Source organism: Epinephelus moara, chromosome 21 (assembly GCF_006386435.1).
Source record: "Epinephelus moara isolate mb chromosome 21, YSFRI_EMoa_1.0, whole genome shotgun sequence".
Taxonomy (NCBI): domain Eukaryota; kingdom Metazoa; phylum Chordata; class Actinopteri; order Perciformes; family Serranidae; genus Epinephelus; species Epinephelus moara.
Window position 1 is genome coordinate 24066032 of NC_065526.1, and position 20830 is coordinate 24086861.

A 20830-nucleotide genomic window follows, 5' to 3' on the forward strand; every position below is an offset into this window, starting at 1 on the left:
AATTATATCAACCCAAGTTAATTAATGTTAATTCCATAACAGCTACACTGAAACTTTGTGTGTTGGCTCATGTGCTCTCTCCAAGCTCCTGACTGTATTTGCGATTGGAAAGACACATCATTCTATAACATTACTCTGCAACCACTACAGTGAGCTGTGGTTTTGCTGTTCAACAGAATGGCAACTCTTTTCTAGAATCAGGGGTACCATGATTTAGATCAAATTTAAAAAAGTATGTTATGATGTTACAGCAGTTATTTCCAAAATGAAAATCAGTCAACAATCAATGTTTTATATCTTCTGCTGCTCATCTCATTTTCTGAATATTAGTTATGCAAAATTAAAGGCATACTATGCAGGATTTAAAAAAAACAACAAAAAAACAATATATAGACTCACATAAAAGTTGTCCTTCTCGGTCATCACTTATGATCCACTAACAGTGTGTGGTGTGGTCTGTATCTGCAGAGACTCTGCCCTCTGCCTGTATTTTTTTTTATTTTCTTCTTATTTTGGTCTGTTCAGGATGTTTCTGGGTGCCAACTTTTGAGTAGTGGTGTGTAGCTCCCAACCAATATCAGCGCGAGGTCAGGACTCTGTAAAAACATAGCGATCAGGCTACACCACTGTCTCCATTTCTCTCCTCTGCTCTGTGGGTGTAGGTCTGTGTCATTTTGGGCCCCCCACACACACGTAGAGCAGAGAAGCCAAGCTAACAGGATGGAGCATGGGCTTAAGCTGAACCCAGAGAAAGTCCGGCAAGGCAGCACCTTCCTGCAGAGTTATGCGACGAGTGGGTGTGTTTATTTGTGCTTTAGAACAGTGGTTCCCACCTGATGCAGCCACGGGGTCAAGATTTCTCCTTAGTCATTAGTTCAAGGTCCACACAGTTTAATATATTCAGTGTCATACTTGTGTTTGGCCATGTCGTCGATCTAGTTTTCCTGTCTCTGTTAGTTACTCACTCTACAGCAGGAAATGGAAATTCACTGTACTTCAAAATGAACAAACTTGACATGTTCGTGAGTCACTTGTGCTCCATTCAAAATGGACCTGCGACCCACTTTTGGACCACTTTTGGTTATGCTTGAGAACAAAACCACTGTGAAATAATCAGATAAAAAAAAAAGCTTTATCCTACCTGATTTACAGCTTTGTTCTTGTTAAAGCTGCTCCATCTCTTCTTTAACTTTCAAGCTTACTAGACCACCACTGCCCTCTCAGTCTTGTTGACCGAAGACAAGGGACCAAGTCAAAATGCATTTAAAAATAGTTAGTGACAAATCCTGCATAATTTAATACCTACCACTGAAGATCTGACTTTTTGCCAAGGTGTTTACAGATTTGAACTGAATGTTTGTGTTGTAGTTATTTAGTCACATGCAAATGATGTTAGGTGAAGATTTAAAAGGATTCAGAATTTATAACTAGATTTGATACTGGATTCCGTAAAATGCCATTGAACTCTGCAGATGTTTGTGTATTTAATTTTGTCTGATCAACCCATAAATGGATTTACTGATGCAGCATCATTACAGCTATTAGTATATATATTTTCCAACACATGGAATAATAATGATTCCTGAAAAGAGCAAAAACAGCTCACTGCAGAGACTAGATGACATGCACTCTCTTTCTCTCAGCTTTTATAAAATTCTTGGGTTACCGTGGAAAAAGTGAAGCGGAAGCAAGAGAGAAGTGGGAAACAATGTGAAGATGAAGGTTTATCCGGGTGTTTCAAAGGGACTAGCTCTCCATGTTGGAGACATTCTGACTGATCTCGCAGAACAAAGGCGGTATGAAAATAACCATGCTTCTGGCTCTGCGCTTCAGTCTAACTTATTTTAAGAAATCAGCAGAACACAGAGGCCAGTGTAAGTCCTCTGCACAAAGTAATTATATTCTATATCAAAACAGAATCCGAGGTCAGATGTTTTGCAGCTCACTGTTTGATTGTTTTCCTTATTGCATTATTGCACAGCCAGGATAACACTGACACTGACTGGTGAAATAGCCCCCTGTCAAAACCCATTCACTCACTGCAAATTAATTCCTGTCTCTTCCCTTCTCAGCTGAATGGAAGTTTGAGGCCAAAATGAGGCACTTTCCAATTTAGACTGCTCTCTTCACGGAAAGCGAGGTCATTCGAATGAAAATGAATAACCAAGAAGATTGTCTGATTTAACACTCTCCTATGGGGATGCATATAGCCTGAACAAATGCAGTGATGTACAAGCTAACTTAATTGAAAGTAATGAGGAAATGCCCAACAGGTTTTATGCACTCTGAGACATTTATAGTTATTGTAAAAGGGCTCCTTTGTCTGTGTGTGGGGTTGAAAATATTTAAACAAATATATGCAGTAAATAACAACTCTGCTATGACTAAATTACTGTTAAATAAGATCTGATTAATGTGTTGCTGTGAATACAATTTTCTGTACTGCTTCCCATAATATTCAGGGGAAAAGTTTTAGTGTGCTCTTTGCCTGCAGCACACAGGTTAGTTTAACATGCAAATGCAACCTTAATAGAGAAATAACTCATCCTTGGACTCTTGCCTATGCACAAATAGTATACATATATCTAAATACACTGTGACATTCATATTTTAGGTGCATTAAGAGAGAAAGTTTGTTTTATGGTTTTTGGTGTGACCAATTACCTCAACCCTGCTACATTTAGGATTTGACAGCCCCACAGACCAGGCATGATTTTAGATCTGGGTTTGTTTAAGTGGAGAGGGAACATCAGTGATAAAGTAACAGCAGGATGTTCTTTTTATCTCACTTTCTGTGCTGCATGTACATCCTGTCCTGTGGCCGCATTGAATTCTGGTTTAGTGAGGCTTACGAGTGCAACAATACATTAATCTTGATCTTTATATCGATTCAGTGATCAGCGATCCACTATCATTGACGCAAAAGCCCCGTTTCCACCGAGCAGTACAGTAAAGTGCAGTCCACTTTGGTATGTTTTTTTCCGTTTCCACTGTAAAAAGTTGTGAATGGGACCAATGGGACCATTCCATACCCTCCCCATTTTTGGTCACCCTTCTGTTGGGGTACCTAGCACACAGATCTGGTACTGAAAGGTGGAGCTGTGAACACTGCAGTCTGTTGACTGGTCAGTAGCGGATGGTCACTCTGCTCAGGGCTGAGTTGTGGCTGGTTTTGAGGGTCATGTAACCACTGTTCATACCGTGGAGAGTTTCATTAGTAAACTGTAACTATAAATGTAACGATGTTTTGCTGCCTCTTACAGCGGCTGGAGTCTGAGAGAAAAATAACATCATGACAACAACCCCGCTCACATTTAAGAATACTGTTTGCGGTGGAAAAGCTAGGGTCTAGGTACCATGTCTGAAGGGTTAATTTTAGTTCCAAAGGTACCATAACGGAAGTGTTTGGTGGAAACGGGGCTAAAGTGAAAATATCGATACATTTCGTCATCTTTAAGACATGCCTTTACTTTGAAATTCCCATGGCACTGCCGTCTCACCATTGCCGTTCAAGTAGAGCGTCTTTTTAACCATTCAAACTGTGCTCACTCCTCACAAAATCCTACATTACATCACTTTCAGCAAACTTCACTGAGAACAACAAGGGCAAATAGCATCACTGATCTGTTTTAACCAAATATTCTCTGGTCTATAGCTCGGCTGTAAACACAAAGACACTGAATCCGTCAGCACGTTAATGTGACGTAACTGGTAGCCACTGACAGTGTTATCTTCACTTCACCTGTTTGACTGACTTTAGCAGTTTAGATAACGGACAGTCGTCTGTCCTGCTGTTATCACAGAGATGTGAACTAAATGCAGACACTTGCCTCGTCCATGGACTCACTGCAGTGCTCCGCAGCAGAACGAATATAGGAGAAACACTGGAATGGATATTGGGTGTAATATTTAAGTTGTGTTGGAAACATATCTTATAAGTCACACCGTAATAGCCTATTTGATATGCTGTTAATTAATGTATTTACTCATTTGACATATTTTGCACCAGACATTTTGGCAGTTGATATATTTGTCTGCTTGACAACTGCACTGTATACCGGCAAAGAGCCAGCACATGCCAGCCAACATGAACCCTGCAGCAAACACTGTTGTCCACAGAATCGATTTAATATCATAACATGATGAAACTTGTGATTTACACCATTGAGGCCACCATTGGTGAAGAAATGTTTTTTGTTGCATTTCTTCTCCTCACATGATTGTTCAATGCCAGTACAAAGTCTTTTCTCTAAAGGAGAATATTTAATGTACACAGCTGAAGTTTTAGATATCTGAAGCTGCTTGGTTCAAACACTCTGGCCTCTACTGAGGACAGTAAACATTAATGTTTATCTGCAGCGTGAATGGTTGGTTCATAAGTTTGTACCAGATTTCTCTGCTGTACATCCAACAGACTAAAGAGGTGGCGCTAATTAAAAATAATAGGCTCTGGTGGTTTCTTAAGCTATAGGGTAAAATAAGGGATGTCATATGAGCGGAGTATTCAGTTTACCATATTCTTGGTGTCGGCCAAGAGTCTCACGGCATCAAATCCCATTTCCCCAACTGCATAATAAATTCCGATGTTTTCGTCTCTTAAAACATGTATTTATCGTTTACTAACTTGCAACAGCAAATAATGGTTCAAAAGAAATGTAATGCTGCTCAGACTGTTTTTTATTAACATAATAAGAAAGTGTTTTAAACAAATGTATCTTCAAAGTCACCATTTTTCATGCTAAATGTAGCTGCAACTTAAATGAAAATATCAATGCTGTAACAAGACAGTACATTTACTGTCTGTGTGGTCTCTGGTGTCAAAGTCCCTGCACTTTGTTCAACATCTGAGCAATACAAGATCATAGTACTTTAACTGTAAAAGATTTTGCCAGTAAACAATCAATGCAGCAAATATGTTTCCCCAAACACATTATAGGCAAAAGCAGTACTAAGCAGCATACATAAATGTAATTTTTAGGAGATTTAAAATGATGGACGTAGCTACCTTGACGTTCTGCATTTTGCCCGTTGCCATCTTGGTCTTTTGGAGCCAGAAGTGACCAAATTTGGATGAAAGGGAGGAGCGACGGGTGGACCTGACTCATAGACTGTGGTGACTCCTTGCGGACAGCCTGTCAGTCAAAGTGGCCTGCCCTTAATTATGTGTAACTTTAAGTATTAATAAAACCTAAACAGGTGAGTTATATAAAAATTCACACCCGGACAATTGTCATAAAGGGGCAAACCAGCTCTAGAGACCAAAACTGTTTTTTGTCCCAGACTGTAAACATGTTTATTTCTGCTGTGAAGTTGGGCATTTTAACGTGCTTGTCTTTGCAGATTGACTCGCTTCTGGAGCCAGTCTCAAGTGGCCATTCAAGGAACTGCAGTTTTTGGCACTTCCGTATTGGCTTCATTTTTCAGCCCTGGAGGTTGCCTCTTGGTTGAGCCCTGACTGAGACCCTGTATGGGTTGAAGTCAGTCGGTGTTCTCCTTTTTAACTTTGATATGCCCCAAACTAAAGCCCCTCTTACACTGCCAGATTTTCCGCGAATGTTGGGCCGTTTTGCCGGCAAGCTGCTAGCGTTTAGACACACAGAGCTGGATTGACGAGTTGATCCGAGGTGCCCAATTTTCCGCCTCGTAGGGTAGTCATATTGGCGGAACCTTTTTGGTTTAAAAATAACGAGACGGCCTTCCGCAACGAAAGGGGCTGTTGAAGACTTGTGGGAGGAGCTGTTGGTGACACTGCATGTGTGACCCACTGGCGGTGGATAAACAGGAAACAGCTGATAGCAGGAATTAGCGAGCAGCTAGTAGCAAGAGGGAAACGCAAACCTGACAGACAATGTAAAGATGAGCAACTGGGGAGACACAGGATTGCGCGCCCTCCTTGCCTTCGCAAACGAAGAGGCCATCAACCGTCAGATGACGGGGACGGTGAAGAACGGGCCGACTTATGAAAGGATCGCCGAAGGACTGACCAGCCACGGCTTCCCTCCCACGTCACTGTTTACGTCACACGCTGAGCTACACGTTTTGTTACTTGCTCACGCCCCCCATTGCCCCGAAAAACGCGCATTCTGTAAACAAAAGTAGGTAGATGGAATTTTGCTGCACTCCCCGAATTTGTTTTTATACTGCCAATGCTGAAAGAAGACTGATTGGGTTTTCCTGCAAATTTGCACAACTCCTATCTAAAAAGGGCTTAATAAAGGCATAAACTCTATATTCATGGCTTGATGCTAGTAGTCCTGAAGTGAGTGCTTAAGTAATTAGCTCTACGTTTGAATCACATGCATTACAGACTTGTTTTCTCCATAAACACTGAATGTAAAAAATTGCTGTTTCTCATATTTTGCATATATAAATTGTCTGTGTCAAACCTTTGCAAGCACGCTGAAAGTAATGTAAAGCAACTGCACCATTAAATGATCCCATTTATCTGTAGCAGACAGATAATACCGGCCTAAAAGCATTTTCAGGTTGTTGTCCAACTGGTGTGCTAGACTTGCAAATCTAACAGAGGCAACATCAGTGTTTTACTAAATAATGAAGATTAACAATTCTCAAATCATAGATAAATAATGACTCAAATTTCAACGTCTTATATTCAGAACGCTCAACAGAGTCCATAAAAAAGTGTGATAATGTCAACAGTGCATTAGAGTGAATAACTATCAAGGTGGAGAAGTTGTTGACAGGTTGTTTGAGGGAAGATTCATGCTTCAACTGACTGCAGTCTCCAGAGCACAGTACATCACCTGCCAATTATATGCCATATTTTCTGATGGCCACTTTATCTTTGTTTTTCTCTGCTCAGGCTGTATTATGCTCTGCCAGACTCCTGCGGTTAACACTGCACAGAAGCTTGTTTTTTTGTGAAGGAGATAAAGAATTAAGAGATATGTTAGGACTGTCTTTATTGCACTGCTGAGAAAAGCCCATTGTAAAAACATTGATTATATTTTCTATTTACTCCATACACCAGAGTCCTTCTGTTCAAGTTGAAAATTCAACATAGTTATCTGTAATTCTTCTTAAGCAGGATATTTCTTAGTACCTGTGGCTATGCGATGATGGGGAAATGCAGTTTGAACTATCCATTTACCGAGGCTCTTCTGACTCCATAACAGTTATCTGATAAATCCTAACACAGTTTGCAAGTTTCTCCTCTAGTTTTATGTAGCTGTAGTGCTTAGGGGTGTTTTGGTTTTATTTCCACATCTGTCTTGGTTTTGGTCCCAGTTATGATTCCACCGCACAATTCAATCATATTTTCCTAGAATATTTTAACATTTGACAAAGCAGCATCTCTAAAATAAGAATAGTGCGCTTGTTTGTTTTAGTTAAAAAAATAAGTTTAATTAAATCTGACTGAACAAATGTTGCCTTATTCTATTGTGCAAAGCAGAATAGAAATAAAATGAACTTTGCTTGACATCACCATGAATAGATGATTTAGACCTCTCTAAAAAATAGTTCACTTGCAGACCCTTGTCACAGGTTGCATTTGTTTAGCGACTTCGATTGTTGGAAAGTCTAACAAATTAAAACCTAATTTACTGTTGCAGCAATTTGTGAGTTTGCACTAATTAATTCAAACAAAGCAACGCCAAAGACTTTAAAATTGATATTTCAAGGATAATTGGTGGGTGTTACCTTTGACAAAAACGATTAACAGTTAAATGAGATATTTCCACATTTAAGAGTCACAGACTGATGGTAGACTGGTTTCTCTCACTCTCTCATCCATTTGCTGTGAGAAGCAAAACATGTCCTATGATAGAAATGCAGCATTTCATACACACACAGGGCTTCAAGGAATTAAATGATGTTTGGAGTATGACTTTGGATTATTATTATGTCCTTCCTCTTTGTTAATAGAACACATACTGTACGTACAAAGTTATCTACAGTTATCAGAGGGGTTTAGTCATGTCAAATAAAGAAAATAAGAGGAGCTTTGTTCTTTGTAATGATATAATGATGAGCAGAAACTTGCAGCGTGGAAGACTGTTTGGTCTTTAAAATGCTTGTAGTGGTCCTTTGAGTAAGAGAGGATCATAAACTAATTTGTGGATTTGTCAATTTTGCTTAAAATTGGATCTTAACACCCAGCATTTATCGACTTAACATCACAGCTACATAACTGCGGATGCATATCAATGCCGCTGCATGTCCATATATGGGACATCGCTTTGCCAACCACCGAACTCTATGTCAAGAAAGGCCTGCGCCTCCTGTCAGTCTTATCAGCAGGAAAAGATGCAATCTGTATACATTCTTGTCAGTCCTAAAATAAAAATTGCTATTTGCAGAATGTTCATGCCTGAAGTGCCGAAGTTAATTGGGTGCATAGAATAAACTGGAGTAGCACATTCATGACGAGCCACAATAATCATGTTTTATGCTTAACACGTTGCTTGTTATGATTCTGGATCAGCAGAGCGGCCTCTATTGAGTGATGACTTCTTTCTAATTAGATGCAAAATGCAAATGAGGAGCACCAGGAAAGCTATGGAATACATTACTAACTTGGTGATATCCACGTGTAAGAAATATAAAGTCGTACCCCGGCGTGTTTGTGTTGTCGTGACTAATGTATTCCCCGAGGGAGATTTTTTTTAATTTTTTTTTTTACATGGAATAACAAATTAATGTGATATATCGGCCCTTCAGATTTATCTGTTTCTGTTTTATAACTATGTTGCCGTAATAGTACAGTAAGGCTGTGACTGACAGTCAGAGTGCTGCCGCTCTCCTCTGGGAAATGTTTCAGTGGAAAGCGCCTGATGTGCATGAGGCAGAGTTACACCCGCTCTGAACACTGATTAGTTGCCTCTAGGCTCAATATGTATGAATTATGCTCTTTGTGTCAGTAGCTCTGCTTGGAGAGTAGTGACTTTGTCAGTGAGGGCGTGCTTGGGCCAAAGTTCAAAGGTCAAAAGTTAAACTGTGTTTGCTCAGAAACTTTTTTGATGTATGCCCTTGAACGTCAAGATCATTTAAAGTTTTAAGAAATGTATAATAGTAAGAAAATATACATTTTATATGGGAAGATTAAGTTGGAACACCATATACCACATTCATTAAGGGTATCCATACATAGCTCGTCCATTTGGGACACTGACTACCTTGCTTGAGGCAGTGTCTTTCAACTTTCTCTTATATCTGTCTGTAGCCCATTCATTATCATTACAAATTTAACTTGGAGAGAAGTAAGACAACAACTCATGCTCAAGCCCTGAAGTATTGGCTTTTTTTGACAGGTTGCAATCGAGACAGATAAACCTGTCAGTATGAGTGAATAGTTTGTTTCCCCTGACATCTGTTATGGGATTTGGGAGGCTGGTGCAGTTCGTTACAGCCCCAGGGATAGTTATATAGAATATGGGTGACACGGTTGGGATTACAGCTATTCTCGCCAGATCGAGAGTGGGAGATAAGGAAAGCACAGTGTCCCCTGGGAAGAGCTGGAGAGAGGGGATACTAACTTGCATCAGTTTATCCTGATGAAATGGCGTGAAGTCCAAGTTGAAGATTAAGGCCAAACGTGTTCTCCACAGTCCACTTTTGAAAAGCTGTAGCAATGTTTCTGTAATAAGTAAGAGAAAATAGCTCTCTGGTTCTCAACTGTAGGCTTCTTAAGTGGAAAAAAAGACAAACACGGCCCATGCATTAAACAGTGGATCTTTTTAATGCTACAGACGTCTCATTTTAAGTTCCTCTCCCCTCCTTCTCCTTTGTACCTCCGCCAAAACTAAGAGCCATTTTTTTTTTTTCACTTGTCACATCCAGGAATGTTAATACTTTTATGACTTTGCTGGAGCAGATGGAAAACCTTAATAGGAAAAAAAGAAAAATGAATTGATATTCTTCATTTTGCTGTCACCATAGAGAGCATAGAGAGGATGCGGCATTCGTCTAAAAGTTTTGATATGACAAGAATCAAATTATGCACAGATGCACCAAGCAATCTGTTTGCTTTCAGAGGATATTCCAAACAAACCAAAACATACATATGTATTTTAATAAACAATGCACATGGATTACAGTAGTCTATTTTTATCTCCTAATGCAGTTAGAATAATGTAATTGTTGGGCCCGTGTTTAACACAGTACAGTTGGAAGAATTACATTAGGAGTGAGAGAAATCCAATAGATGGAAGCTGGCGCAAAACCTTATCGGATCTGAGTTGTCGAAAAGCCCCCTCGCTCACACATGTGCACATATAGAAATTCTGCCTCCACAGACACAATTGAGAGAAGCAATCCACTTAACATGGAAATTGTCCTTTCATCTGTTAGGAGGAAATCACTCCAAGGAAGTTAAGAGGCAACTAATCAACAATAAAGGAAATAGTTCAGCTGCAGCATCGACTTTGGGCAGATTTTTCACTCTGCACTCTGTGAACCCAAACCATGTCATTTCCTACATATGATATTAGCTCTAAATGAGATATTAAGCTCAGATTGAATTTGGTTTAATATCTTTATTCATCAGCTCTTTTATTGTTAATGTTCACTGTGAAACTGCAAGGCCCCCGTAATTCCCTATAACTGTGAGTCTTTGTGGTACAAATTGCCAAGAAAAGAGCTCACTCCTGCTCTGTAACGTGACGGATGCAGTCTGTGTTACGCTGCCGCTGAGGGCCACAGGGTCGGAGCTAAGCTATTCTCCCCGCGTGTGATAACTTATAAGCTCCGTGCGGTGGAATGGCGTGTGAAATATGGACACCACCCCTGCCACGTTTCGACTCAGCAGCCAGTCAATTGACCTCAAAGGCCACTTAAGATTTGAGTGTGTAATATTTCATCTGATCGAATTTGCATTAAAGCACCACTTTTCTGCCTACCTCTTCATTTATTTGAATCAAACCACCAGAACGGGGCTCTTGACTTTGTGTTCTTGCCCCGGCTGGACCGGATCTGGAGTAATAACAGTGATTCACACCTTTGTCGTAATCCTGGTTATTTCTGTGCTTCCTCCTCCCACACAGTTCGGGTCACTGTAGCTGCCAAAATAAGTTAAAAAATGTTTAAAAACACCGCATTAACATTAAACTTACAAAGATGTTAACATCTTCCTGCAGTCTTTGTTTGAATTTCTTTCATATTTGATATCTGACTGTTAATGTCTGATTGCAAAGAAAAAATCAGGAGGCGGCATGTACAATCGGATGTTGGAGACACAAGAGAGCATAGACTAAAGGGATTTGTGAACATTCACAGTAACTGGAATAAGATGATGGAGACTTAAAAGGCAAACAATTGTATCTTTGATGGGTGGGTGTTACTGCTGCCTCTATGAGAACCACTTTAAGTCCAAGTGAAGTGAAATGAAACGAAACACACAGTAAATGATATGCATAGTTTAGCCTCTTACATGGGACATCTGAGAGCCCATTGGCTAAGCGAAATCTAATTAGGTTTGGAGTAAACCACATTATTGCCTCATTACCGTTAATTGACCTCTTGGAGACCTGTTACTGGAACACTGGAGAGGATGCCTGCTGTATACAGACAGAAACATTAAGGGGCTATGTAGAGAAGACTGCTAGGAAGTGAATGGACATTAGACAAAGATATTACTCCATTCAACACACACATTCACCCCGGAGGAGGATTCTTGCTCTTCCCAGTTTGAACTGAGACCATCAAAGATCTGATAAAGCAACTAATAAATACAATAAGATACCAAGACTTACAATGGGGTGTCCCATTATCAAAGGGTAGCTGGAGAAGCTAATTTTCCTTTACTTCAGATGTGTGTTGCCCCAGGCGTGCCTTTGAATCCTTCTCGCTTTTCAACTAAAGATGAATCGGGGGATTTCGCTAAGGTGCAACGGTGTTATCTGACAAAGATATTTTTAGATCATTGTTATCTGTGACGTGGTCTTTTAGGTCAAATGATGGCTATGAAGCAGTTCAAGTCAGGGTCGCAGGCAGCTCCACAAGAGTGCAGTCCTTTGAAAAACAAATCATGAAATACCATTTGCAATACATGTACAGAGGCTCTGCAGTATCCCATAAAAGGTATGCAACTCATAAAAGCAAAGGAGGAGGAATCCCCTTAAAACATCTCACATCAATAGGCGTCCATAGCTTCAGGCTCACTCCCATCTTGCTTCATTAAATTCTCATACAGCCCTCATCAAAACACATCTTTCATCTAGACACAGTGTCGGTGCTGCATGGAGACCAGACTGCACCACCACCGATAAGAATTCATTCCATAGTCTGCATGCTGTGGACGGACACTTGCTGGTAACACAGTGGGATAAGCGGTGTGTTTTTGTTTTCTCCTCACAAACAAAAGAGATCCTTGAAGATGTATAGAACCTTTGAAGTTAATCTTCCAGCAACAGCTGGTGCTGATGTGGACGTCCACTGAAGTGTCAGCTGTGTACGAATAAAGTGGAAATATATCACAACTGGGAACAATATCCAATAAAAAGAGAGTTGTGGTGTGGGTGTAAATTAAAGTTAACAAAAATAAAAGTTAAAAGTCTGATGGCATCGCATTAATAAAGTAAACTGTCTTGTCATTCCTACAAAATATAACTCCATATTTTATTGACTGAAAGACACTTCAGATAACTTTTAACCAACATGACTACTAACTTGCCCTGTTGATCTTTCTTAACTATCGGCACTGTTGTCTCCGTTAATCCGTTTATAAACTAACATAATATTATATTAATCCTGTAGTCATATTACTTATTGCCAATGCAATATGAACTGGATTTAGTGCCATGACATCTTCAGCACAGGTTGCTGATGTAGGCTACTTTTTATTTTGCCAGAAAGTGTCACAATGACAAATGTCAGTTAGGGCAGTTTGCATAAAATCAAACTGGTTCAAACTCTGCACCAGACCAGCTAAACCAGAATTCAACACAACTCTAGACATTAGCCTCCACAGCATGTTGTATTTTTATTTATTTATTTTATTTATTTAACAGGGACAGTGCATCCATCCACTCCATTAAGTTTGAGTTGACTAATTCTGAACTGGCATTGTGACATGAAACAGAGGGTTCATGGTTAAAGTTAAAAAACAACCAATGAGCACATGTTTCACATGAGCATGGGGGATGATCGATTGACCAATCAGTGTCATTGGTGGGACTAACACTGTGGTCAAGCTGTTCTTAAGTGTTGTCAAGTGGTGCATTGGAAACACTGAGCAACAATGGCGGGTGCTTTAGACAAGATAGATGCTGCTCTCGAGGCTGTTTGAAGTCGACATGTCTTCCTAATACCGTAATTTATTTTACTTCACTCCGCTCCACTCTCAAAGCCCTGGCAAAACGGGTATGTTGGCATGACTATGCATCAGTGGGTCCACTCCATTTCAGTGCGTTGGTGCACTGCTTAGCATGTAACGGCGAAGGCTCGGAAAGCTGTTTTAAATGGAGTGTAATCTGTCAGCCAGCGGAAGCAACCAGGTCACTGTCAGCTGACAAAACAAACAACAGTGTCAGCCTACAGGGTAAAAGCCATGGTAGCTTTCTTAAGTTGACAAATAATTGTCTGCATGGGTCGAAATGTTCACAATATTATTTTAACTAAGCCTGAATTAAATTAATCAGTTATCTGTGTTATCAGTGTCCTTTGACGTGATTGTGTTTGTATGAGCCATGTGGTTGTGGTGACCTAAATGGCACTCTTGCCGCTCAAATTTAGCTCTGATAACTGTCGAATGGTTTGCAGACTCTGCTGTCTTGGCGCCCCTCAGGCGTACGCCAGCGTGCTAATGGTACAGATCCACAGTGGACTCAAAATGACAATAGTTTCAGGAGGGGGTCCTTATAAACACACCCACAGCTGAGTTGAGATCATTAATCTTGTTTATCAGCCATAATCTTAACCAGTAGATGTTTTTTACCCCGTGCGGTTACGAATTATATGTACAGTTCCAGTTTCAGCATAGTGCTTTCAATGACATTCCCTCCCTTAGCCTACTAAGTGTCGAAGGGGCAGTAAATGTCAAAAAAGGTGAACTTGGTGTAACAAACAGAAATATAAGCACTACTGAAGAATGCTCCTGCCATCCTTATGAAAACATCCACATCTGAGATGAAAAATAGAGACTGGGACTAAGAGCTCCATTATGCAAAGCCATTTATGTTACAAATAAACAGATGCCTACTGTTCACTGTGATCTCTGGCCCCGCTTTTCTTTGCTGAGCTCCATTATCTGTGGATCATACTCAGTCACTTTAGGTTGCATACAAGCCTCGGAGTGGTCAGTTGTCAAATGGCTGCGGTAGGGAGAGAGAGTACGCTCTTCATGTGCGAATAATCTGCTCACAGAGATATGAAGGTCAGAGGAGTGTCAGCAGAGCCAATGCAATGTTCCTGAGACAGCCAAACTTCTCCTGTAGAGATATCCAGCAGGTGAAGATGCAAGTTTTGTGATTACGCACAGCTGCGGTTTTCAGCTGTTCCCTTAGCTCTGCAAACTTTTTCACCCACAGTGTTGAACTTTTCAGCTCAATCAGCTGCATTACCACTACCTGTGTATCCAGCCGGTCCATCAGAGATGAATCCTGTTCATGTCCATCAAAGCTTTTGGGCTTGATCAAGAAAGGGAACATGGGTCCATACTTCTGAAATTTCAGAAGTGCTTGCATTTTTTTGTTTGTCATTGCAATTAGGTAAACACAATGTAATTTATTCCACACTGAATAAAAACCCAACACTAAACTGATTCAAATGGCTAGATTAATCCAGTTGTTATGTATCTGGCGGGATGGTGGTGCAGTGGTTAGCATTGTCACCTCACAGCAAGAGGGAGCCCTTCTGTGCGCAGTTTACATGTTCTCCCTATGTCAGCGTGGGTTTTCTCCAGGTACCCCACAGTCCAAAGACATGAAGGTTAATTGGTGGCTCTAAACTGGCCATAGGTGTGAATATGAATGTGAGTGGTTGTCAGGGCGCCTGTGGCACAGAGGTAGAGGAAGATAGGCGGTTCGATCCCCGGCTCCTCCAGCCTACATGTCAAAGTATCCTTGAGCAAGATACGAAACCCCAAATTTCTCCTGATGGCTGTTCCATCGGTATGTGAGTGTGTTAAAGACTGAGTAGCAGGTGGCACCTTGTATGGTAGCCTCGGCCACCAGTGTATGCGTGAATGGGTGAATGTGACTTGTGTAAAAAGTGAGTGGGCGGATGACTAGAAAGGCGCTACATAAGTGCAGGTTCGTTTACCATTTACCATTTGTCTGTCTCTATGTGTCAGCCCTGGGATAGTCTGGCGACCTGTCCAGGGTGTACACCGCCTCTCGCCCAATGTCAGCTGGGATAGCCTCCAGCCCCCCCAAAACCCCCAACAGGATAGGATAGGTGGTTATGGAATATGAATGACAGAATGAATGTTATGTATCCATCTTGCTTTAACCCACCATAATGGGTGTAGGCATCAGAATTTTAAGTTGATGATTAGATATATTTTGTTTAACCTCAGTTGTCCTTGGAAGCTCGAGTTGACTTTTCTTTAAAATTGTTATGTACACAGTATTGTACCCTTTAAACTTTTCCAATAGAATATGTTGTTGAGTTCAGCTGCTGACGTTTTGCACTCCTGCTTCAAGTGGGAGAGTCCATTAAAATGTTATAAATGCTTGAACGGCCAGTCACATAAGACTGTCTCTTGGAAAAATGAATAGGACTTTTACTGTCTGATGCAACCACGCCCCGCTGGTATTTCTGTCTGTTTGGACAAGTCTGCAAGTCTGAGTGTGTTTGCCTGCGAGACTGTGACACAGTTATGACAGACATCACTGTCAAAAATGTTGTAACTATACCCTGTCAGGTGGCTGGGCATAGTCAAACATACGACTGCACCAAAACTAAAGCATATCGGCCACTAACAATACAAATCAGCACTGATGTTTTGATGTATGTATGATTTATGGGTACTGGCACTTGTCAGTACTGCAGCGTGAGTGTTAGCCGCAGTTTGTGTGATCTCCACCTTACACACATTCAGAGTTTTATGTGAAGCTGTGTATATATTTATAAGTGTGTCTAGATGTGTTCTGTGTGTATATAGTATTTTCATTTTGAGGCATTATTTCTCTGTGGATTGCCACACTTGAAGCCCTCAGAGGGCTCTCAGGTTTTCTCCTACATGTTCCTTTATAAAGCCTCTATTTCAGTATGTTTTTCCTTCTCTTTTTCTTTACATGAGGGATCTCTGTGGTTCACCAGCTCTCTGATCCCTCACTTGAAGCACAGTGCAACAGTATCGCCCTTACCTGCTTCTTGAATGTCTCAAGTATAATTTTCAAGTGCCTTTCCTGACTTAGCTAGTTTCACCTGTTGTTGCCAGCTAGACTCGCACACACACTGAGAGGTGAGGTGACTATGGCCCTTGCCTAGCAGCAGTGGCAGAGGCTGTCATCAAATACAAATATAGCCATACTTTTTATGATAGGATTGGAAAAACAAACCTGCACCAGGTTCACAGCAGAGGTCTCTGAAACTTATAGTCTCAAAAAACATTGTTTACAATGAACACTGACCCAATAGAATTCATAAAAATATGAGTTTTCTCTCTTTTATTTGTGTGAAGAACTTGGAACATAAGAAATTGCTTTTAAGGAGGCCTGACTGTGAAACATGGCCTCATTATGGATTATTCATCTATTTCATAGCTTATGCTGCGGCAGAAAAATATATCAGTTACAGCATTTGTATGTGTGCTAACATGTTTGTAATGTTACTTGCTAGATAAAATAAATGTGTGGCACAGATGGCCCGTCATTGTTATTTTGTTGACTAAACATACACACTATTTACATATAACTGATTATAACACAGGGGATTTATTTAATGCCGTGTCAATCTTTTCTGCAGCTGCCATCCTTTGTTCAAATTCTTGAAGCTAGTGAGCTTTCTCAACTCTCTCTGTCTTCTTCTCTTCTTCCTATTTAGTGTGTTTTTTTGTGTGCATACCACTATATCCCAGAGCCAGTCTGCGACGCCGGGGATCAGCACGCCTGGGGCCCCACACCTGCCTGCTGCTCGGCACACAATGCACCAAACCCTGATTCCTGTCCCTGCAGGTGATGGGCCTACAAGGCAACGGCTCCTGGTTATTTATTCGACCTGAGCCTGACCAGGCTCTATGGCCCAAGGTCTGCCCACCAGACGTTGGCAGGCTCCCCTCTGGGTCTTGCTCCGGTAAGGCCTCCGGTGTCCCCATATCGGATGAGGTGCTTCTTGAATCACTTAGTCTGGTCCCTTCACTGTGACCACTTTGAGATAGGGTAAGGAGCTCGGACATCCGGAGGGAGCTCGGAGTAGAGCTGCTGCTTCTTCGCGTCGAAAGGGGTTGGTTAAGGGGGTTCGGGCATCTGATCAGGATGCCACCTGGGTGCCTCCCTTTAGAGGTGTTCCGGGCATGTCCCATTGGTAGGAGGCCTCGGGGAAGACCCAGGACACGCTAGGGATTACACATCCCATCTGGCCTGAGAACGCCTTAGGGTCCCCCAGGAGGAGCTGGAAAGTATTGCTGGGGAGAGGGACCTCTGGGGTGCTTTGCTTGGCCTTCTGCCGCCACAAGCCTGCCCTGGATAAGTAGATGAAAACTGATGGATGGATGGATGGATGGATGGATGGATGGATACCACTACATAAAAATATGTGTAGCTACTTTTTCTATCACACAGAAATGTATTATGTATTCAGTGCTATTTTGACCTTTGTGATACAAGCTTTCCACAGTGCAATGACTGAGGCACCTTTCAACACTTTTAATATTTTCCTGATTCACTCAATTATAAAAGTGATGTTCTTTTATGTGACAAATGGTAACCTACATGGACCATTTAAAGCACTTGAGGTCACATCAGTGGTTCTTAAGCTGAATTAAAATATCAGAATAAATGCTGGCATTGTACAGATCTGCAAACCATGGATATGTTGTGTTTGTACATTTCATAGGTGGCAAATATGTTGAACCTTTACATTTCTTTAAATTTAAATTTTCAGCTTTTTGTTGCGACAAAGCTGAGGTCAAGGTGTGGTTAGGTTTAGACACAAAAAAACACTTGGTAATGGTTCGGAAAAGATCATGTTTTTCCTTTAAATACCTGGTTGTTTTACACACAAACATCACTGAGAATGTCAGGATGTGTGGTCTGAAACATGGTTGGTCTCAAACAGTGGTGTCACCTAGTTATTTCATCATTCACCATTCCCTCCTCCTCATAAAGAGAAACTGCTCATGTACATGTAATACGCCAGGTTAGAGACGTTTGTATAAGTATGAAACATACAAATGTAACATTTATATTTTGCAGAAAAATACAATGTCCTCTGGCGACGGGGCTGCAGTCCCACTGATAATCACCACCATTCTCTGCAGCACTATGCTGCTGGACTGCTAAACACTCATTATAGGTTTAATTGAGTGATTGAGAAAATACATTCTCAGGCTTGTGGAATATACCATATTGGACGTGGATTCAATGTATTCGACAGGTAGCGCGAAAGTGCTCGTCAACGGGATGGCCACGATGCTCTGTTTCTCCTGGATGTGCAATTAGCCATAACAACTTGATAAGCTAAAGGATTGTTGCTGAGAGATCATTTTGGAGTCTTCCTGTCCCCCAGTGGTCACTGCCCAATAGACCGCAATTATCCCCTCCGTTCGACTGTGTACGAGTAACAATTCAGTCAGCACATTTACTGTTCAAGTAGTGTGGATGTGAGAGGAAAACTCTGATGACGCTTACATTTAAGGACCACGAAAGTCAGAAGCTACAACTCGGAAAGGAGAAAATCAAAGAATCAAGGTGAGCTCAATCTAACATAACAACTCCAGGAAGATAGTCATTGAAAGGAGAGCAATTTATTGATTAAAGCAGTTTCTTGTTTCCGTTCCTATAGAAATGAATAACACCACTTTGGCAAAAATGCCATTGGTTTTAGACTCAAGGCTTTAATCATTCTCTAATGATGTGTTAATGTATTAGATTTGTCCCTTAGGTCCAATTAAAGAGAGCACAAATTACCAATTCTATTCATTCATTTGAAATTTCAGCTTGATTAGTTACTAAAGTGTTGTTATTATTATTATTATTATTATTATTAACCTTTCATGTACCGCAAGATGTGATAGCTGACAGTAGTTAGAGGCCAGTACTTTGGGGTCTATTCTCCCATCACCATGCAGCACATTGCGCACCTTCTTTTTCTATTGACGTTAAGCCTTTTTTTATTTGGGTATAATATTTATGGCAGGAGCTAAGACGGCTTCACCAGCTGAGCTAAGGAGACCTCAGTATGCACCCACAAACCATCTTTTTATCCCTCTTTATCATTGCAGGAGACTATATGAAGTCCCCAGATGAAAAGGATGTGATGTGCCGAGCTTGCATGGACACAAACTACCGCTTTAGCTGCCGCTGTGATTATTTACAACATAATGAGCAGAGCCTGAAGTTTCCAAAAGATTTGCAAAGACGCTATGATCCAGCTGGCTGATCTTAAAAGAATCTCTGCGTCTTTTTCTGTCACTGATCACAGTTCACAGCTCACAGATCAGAATAAAACACGCTTTGACTGTTGTTGTTTCTTGTTAATTGCTGTACCATTACCATAAGGTAGAAAACGTGTTGTTCTGACTCCCAAGAGATTCTTTCAGCACATGCAAGAATTACTGCATGGTTTTCCTGTTTTTTGAATGCCTCGTAGAGAATTCTAGATATTACCACTTACAGTATGGGATGTAATTAGCACTGATTAGTATAGGTTGTAATTGGCTAATGAGTCATTTTAAGACAGAATTGAGTCTGTTAAATCATCATGATCTAGAGCTTAGAGATTACAGGGTTTCCTCTGAAAAGAACATGTTAAAGAACCCTTCACCTTTATGTTTACCAATTGCTTTGCTTTCCCAAGGCCTATTTGAACCACAGCTGACATGTGCTGTTGTAATTTACTAACATAACACATCATGTGGTCAGTCAGTGCTCATTTGTAATATGTTACACTAAGTAATTGCAGTGTGTAATTTCAATCCTTGCATATTCATGCTGGTATATTATTAAAGCATCTCTTGGAAAATGAGAATGTTTATGATGCCCCGATAAGCTAACAGAGGTTAGCAGGCATAAACACTAATAGATGCTATTGCATACAACAACAACACTTAATTTCACACTGTGCTGGTCCTTAACAAAGACTGATCTGCCATCATGTCACCTTTGTGGCTGCTGAATAGACCCACATTTTATTGTTCCATGAAAAACAAGTCAATGGCCATCTCAGAGGAAGAAGAACAATGGGATTCAGGGAAGTGTGTGCTCAAAGTGATTGTAGATAAGTAATGCATTTTGAAAAAAAATAAGGATAAATATATTTTTTTCCGCTTTTTTGTCTGACACTCAGTGTCTTGTGTGCCTTAAAATGGCTGACATATAAGACCTCTCTTTGTGCCCTAACTGTTAAGTCTCTCCCGATAAAAGCATCTGCTCAATGAAATGAAAACAGGCCTCAATGGATATCCTTAATGGGTATCCTCTAAGCTTGACAGTGACAATGGGAGCATTCGTTTTTAATCAGATCGAGAAGAATATGAAGGTTTGTTTCTTCGGAGATCTGTCATCACTTGGGCTTCCAGTGATGAAGGAAAGCATTTTAGCTCTCAGTGACATCCATTGTGTATAGCAGGCTCGCCTCATAATGCTTTCAGTATACATTATGTTGCAATGTACATTACATTTAGTTGGACATCATGCAAGAGAATGAATGGAAATCATAATTGCTAGAGAGGTCTAGTAAGTACAGTGACTTCTTGATTCGGTTTTAT